Source organism: Pipistrellus kuhlii, unplaced genomic scaffold (assembly GCF_014108245.1).
Source record: "Pipistrellus kuhlii isolate mPipKuh1 unplaced genomic scaffold, mPipKuh1.p scaffold_m20_p_2, whole genome shotgun sequence".
Taxonomy (NCBI): Eukaryota; Metazoa; Chordata; class Mammalia; order Chiroptera; family Vespertilionidae; genus Pipistrellus; species Pipistrellus kuhlii.
The window spans coordinates 82726036-82731715 of NW_023425515.1; the positions used below are offsets into that span (position 1 = coordinate 82726036).

General features: G+C 44.3%; 1 pseudogene; it reads left to right on the forward strand.

The window, feature by feature from the left end:
- Positions 1–734: 734 nt before the first annotated feature.
- LOC118723469 lies at positions 735–2458 on the forward strand (annotated as a pseudogene).
- Positions 2459–5680: the final 3222 nt, after the last annotated feature.

Genomic DNA, 5680 nt, shown 5'->3' on the forward strand with positions numbered 1-5680 from the left:
AGGCCTCCCTGAGTTCTCATGTGGTCTTTCCCCCATTTTTTTCCCCTACATATGAATTCCTAGTGTTTCTCAGTATTCTAATCTCTCCTTAGAGCAACACCAATCAGGTTGAATGAGGCCCTAATCTGAAAACACAGTCACATTCTGTGGTACTGGGGGTTGAGTCTTTACCATTTGAAATTTGAATGTGACACAACTTAGTCCATAACTCCACCTTAACAATAAAAACTTCGCATTATCATCTTAATAAAGACAAAATTAAAAAAAAAAAGTCTAAATTAAACTTCTGGTCCTCATAAAACCTCTCTGAGGCACGGGTTGGGGAGCTCAGTTGGTTTGAGCCTACTCCCATTATGCCAAGGCTACGGATTTCGTCCAAGGAAAGGGCACATCCACGAATACCAATGAATGCATAAATAAGTGAAGCCACAAATAGAGATATCTTTCTCCCTTCTTCCCTTTCTCTAAAATGATTTAAAAAACACACAACCAGAACACTAAGGATGGCGGCTTTAAGAAGCAGCTGGCCACGGGGCTTAAGACAGGAGTGATAGCTTGAGCTGTAGGGAGAGTCTTTAAGAGCTTTCGTCTATGGGAGTGCAACAACTCACTTAGTCCTGAGAGTGAGCACCCGGGGGTCTTCGATCCCTGAGCCTCCTGAGGCATGAGGAGTCTATCTGCCATGCAGGCTGCCACTGCGGCTCTGGCTCTCGGAACCTTCAGCCAAGAGGTGCAGCTGCATTCCCAGGTCCCTGCCTCCGATGAGAGCCCGAGCCACTCTGTGTCGCAGCTTTGCAGGTTCCTATTGGCAATGCCGACTGGTCTCAATTCCCAGGACAAGAAAGGTCTGGAGAAGTTAATTAAATTTTTGCCCTCAAGACTGTTCAAGTGATTGTCCAGGCTCAACATGGTGAGAAGATTTGTACTCATTTGTCTTCATCCCCTACGAGTTCAGATTGGTTCAATTTAGCAATCAAAGACACACCAGAGGTTACACACGAAGCAAAGAAGGCCCTGGTTGTGCAGCTGCCTGTGGTCGGGAGACCTCTGTGTGTGGAGATCTCACTCAAGACACTAAAAACTGGTGTCTTGAAATGAATGAAAAGTGTGATAAAGAAATCAAAGTTCCCTTCATGGTACTCAACAGACTGTCCTTGCTGCTGACTCCTTGCTATAACGAGGGTGACAACAGCTAATAGGCTCTTCAGGAAATAAGGACATAAATGTGTCATATTATACAGGATGCATTTTGGTGTAGTTCCACTGAATGGCTTAGGGAAATGTTTCCAGGCAGTTCATGTTGGGCCAGTGGGTACCCCTCAGGGCACCAGCATCTTTCCTGTGCTTACAGAATTAACTTGGCATTCATGTCCACCAGGCAATTTGAGAGGACCTACTTATCCTGGGGGTTATCATTGATCACATTGTGGACTGTCCCTGTTCCAGCTCCTCGCTCCTCGTCTATGTACCCCTGCAATTACAAAACTACTGGCAAGGACAATGGAGTAACATATATTCCTGTGGGAGATTCTCAAGAAATGTGTACCACCTCTTTCTCCACCTTCCCTCCATCCCAGCTAATGATTCCCTGGAAAGAAGGTGGGATCCCCTGCTCCCAACCAGCCTACCTATGTTGCCCAGGCTGATCAGGAGAGATTGGCAATCTGCACCCTTTCTGATGGAGCTCACTGTGCTGCCACACTTTCTAGCAGCAGGGACACTGAAACTATCAAACAGCAGTGAGGGACGTCTTGGAGGATGTCTTTGCCCAAAAAGTGGGGGCTTTTGTCAACAAACCCACTAACCAGGTGGCACTGATGAGTTTGGACATACCTTTTGCCATGTTTGCTCCCAAGAACTTAGAACTGGAGGAGGCCGATCCAATGGAGAATCCTCGGATTCTGATAGCTCCAGAGGTGGCAGCAGTGGCAATACCAAAGGGGACATTTTTATGATCAACTTCAAATTGGCTTTTTCTAAAGACGACAGTCTTCCTATGGACTTGGGGGACCTTCTATCCTGGATTTCAGAATCCCCCTCAGCTGTGCATAGATATCGAAGCACAGTCCTTGGCTCAGGGCTTGGGCTTGCTACTAGAGTAGCTGGCTGTGCCCAAGAAGAAAATCTGAGAATGTGGTGTCTTTCTGGAAACTCTGCAATAAAAGCTGGTGTGCTGGAGTACCAGCAGCATCCCCTTTTTGTGGTCCCAGGAGACTGAGAGCCTCCCACTCATGAGCTGTTCCCATTCCTTGTCCTGCTTTAAGCCAGATGGAGGGGAGGCTGGTTTCCCCCATGAGGACCCAGAAGTCCCTGCTCTTGCCCCTCCTGGAGACTCCATGGCAGCTGTCAAGCCCAGTTAGAGCATTTGAGAACACTCACCCTTTGGCCTTGAAAATGGTAAGACTCTGTAGCAAAAGGACCCGCTGCAGGGTCTGCTGCTTCTACCATCCATCAGCATCTGTTCCCAATGTCTGCCCTCTCCTTCTTCACACTGCTGGCCCCCGCCCTTGGTCTGCCACCACTGCTGGCCTTCGCCCTTGGTCTGCCACCACTGCTGGCCCCTCGCCTGCCTGCCATTATCACCAAGCCTCTGACATTCCACCTGGTGGCTCAGAGACTGGTGTGGAGGCAGAGAGAGGAAGGAGACAGTGCTGGGAGGAAGAAGGGAGGGCTCTTCACCTGTGCTGTCTCCTTTAGTTCTGGTATTTTCTTCCTCTCTCCTTCTTTCTGCCCCTGTGCCTGTACTTGACAGGCCTCTTCCCAAGATGAGAACTTGAAAGTGAGCCATTCCCAGCCTTGAAGGTTGTGCCAGCCCCTCCTCTAACAGAGGGTCTGAGCAGCCGTGGTTGCACCTCCTCAGCTACATGGGACTGAATCCTGTGTCACTTAGGGTTGGGAGTCACAGCAAAGGTTCTCTTCCCTCCCCCATTGCTGCTTCTTGGTTAGAGGACATGGTAAATATTTATTACTTTCGGAGAAGTCAGATATTTCATAGAGAAATGATGTCTGAGGTTAGATGTTTTCACATGGGGAAGGTGAAAGGTCTTTTCCTAGGGCAGGGCCTCCTGTGAAAGTTCCTCAGATTCCAAGTTGCTGCTCTGGGGATCTCCCTTCCCAAACATAGAAGGTGGGAACCAAGAACAGGGTTGGCTGGGGCAAAGACCTCCCAGACTTGCTGCATTTGCACTGACAACAGGCTTTACCTACATGTTCCCGGTGGAGCTTTTGATCTCTCACGGCTCCTGCAGAGTGACGGGCTTTGCTCTGGCAGCCCAGGAAGCCTTAGGCGCTGAACATGGTAACTCCCAAGGTTGTTACGTGTTTCTCCTGGAGGGCCTGGGGAAGTCCAGACAGGCCCATCCTGGGGTACTTGCTTGTTTCTCAGGGCTGCGGTATGGGCCCTTTTCCTCTTTCACCTGGGCCTGACCACCACCCTCTAATCCCAGGGTCTGCACCCTGGCCTGAGGTTTACTGGTTCCTTTTTGAGAAACCAAAGCTGGGCACATCATTGACTTAATCATTCAGGAATTTTACTTGGGTAAGTCAAATGCCTGGCCTCAGCCACCTGTGCTGTCTGTCTCTCTCCCAGCCTAACTGGTATTCTTAGCCATGCAAACCTAGGCCTGCCCCTTTCCACCTGACCCACCAGGAGTATTCACTGGCAGTGGCTGTTCTGCAGGCTGTTCACCTCGCCCTCAATTGTTTTTTGGAAATGCATGTGACATTGCTAATGTCTAAGGGCTGCAGTGGGCTCTGATGATGTCTCCATTAGGCCAGACCCTGCCCTTGTGCATGTGTTCTCTACCACAAAGAAATGTTCCCAGCAGGAGTGTCCAACTGGCCCTTCTATCTTTGGGCCAGAGCACACCCAGGGCCTGCTAAAGCAATCCAGGTTTACCCTCATGCCCCCCCCCCCCGTGCTATGAAGTTTGGAGGCCTATTGTAAGTTATCCATTCCCTGTCTCGCTAACCCCAGCCCCAATGTCTCAGCCACTGCCCTCCTTTGGAGGCCAAGTGTGGAAGGCCTGTTAGCTGTTTTCCTCTTTGACTCTCAATGGCCTGTAGAGGCAGAATCCTTTCTTCAGGAGCCCCTCAGTGAGAGGCCATGGAGGCTGAGCTCTGATTTTGAGCCAAACCAGGGAGGAGCAAAGCAATGGTCAAGGCTGGTCCATGACCCTCAGCCCTGTCGAATTAAAAGCATGAGCTTAGATTGACCTCTGTAGAATTGGGGGGGGGGAGGGCTGGGACCAGTCATCTGTCTCCAGGGGGAAGAGTCCCTTTCCTCCTCCAGCCTACCTTGTTTGGAAATACTGGGTAATATTTTAAAAACTATTCAAGAGATTTCCAATATTTTTCTGTACTTTAAAACAACAACAAAGACAATCTTTCATAAAACTAATATAGAATAAACTTCTTTAATCTATGATAACCTATAGCTAATACCACATTTAATAATGATAAACTGATTGTTTTCTCCCTTAAATCAGAAACATGACTAGCATGTTTACTATCCTTAGTTCTAATTAACATTATACTAGAAGCTCTGATAAGACAATAAGGAAAGAAATAAAATGCATCCAGAGTGAAAAGGAAGAAGTAAAACCTCTATATTTACAAATGACATAATTAATAGAAAATCCACTGAAATGTACAAAAAAGTTACTGGAGTAAGCACATTTAACAACATTGCTAAATACAAGGTCAATATTTAAAAATGTATTTCTTTATATTAGCAATAAATAATTGAAAAATAAAATAAATACCATTTATAATCGCATCAAAATTAGGAAATCAGAAGAAAAAACATTGGAAGAGATATGAGAATCTCTACTTTGTAAACTACAAAATACTGTTGAGAGAAATTAAAGAAGACCTACATAAATGGAGAGATGTGCTTATGGATGAGAATACTTAACATTTTAAAATATTTAATCTCCCTCAAATAACACTTAGATTTAAAACTATCCTATTTAAAATCTAATAGGAGCATTTTAAAAAATGAGTTAATCTAAGAATTCATAAAGAAATTCAAATGACCTAGTATAGCTAGAAAAAAAAAAAAAGCAATCACCAAAAACCTTAAAATTAAAAAAAAAAATTGGAATACTAACTGCATGACTTCAAGCTTTATTATAAAGCTATAATAGTGAATAGAGTATGTTAGAGGTAAATAATTAGCTCAATTAAACAACTGAATGTCCAGAAATAGTCCAACACACATAAAAATAGATTTCTGCAAAAGGTGCAAAGGCAATGCAGAGGACAATTTATACTGGAACATTTGGATATCTATATGTAAAAATGTAATCTGGGATTCATAAGTCACAAAATATACAAGAATTAACTCAAAATATTATGGATCCAAATATAAAACTAAAGCTACAATTTCTAGTAGTAAACAAAACAGAATATTTTTGTGATCCTGGTTTGCGCAGAGATTTTTTAGTTATGACACCAAAAATATTATTCATGAAGTAACAAATTATTCAATTAAACCTCACCAAATTAAAAACTGCTACTTGAAAGACACTATTAAGACTATAAAAGATAAACCGCATATTGGGAGGCAATATTTGTAAAGCTCATGTCTGGAGGACTTCTATTCTGAATCTATAAAATGTATGCTAAACTTTATAACAAATAATAATAGTGCAATAACAATATTGTGAAAGGATTTTAC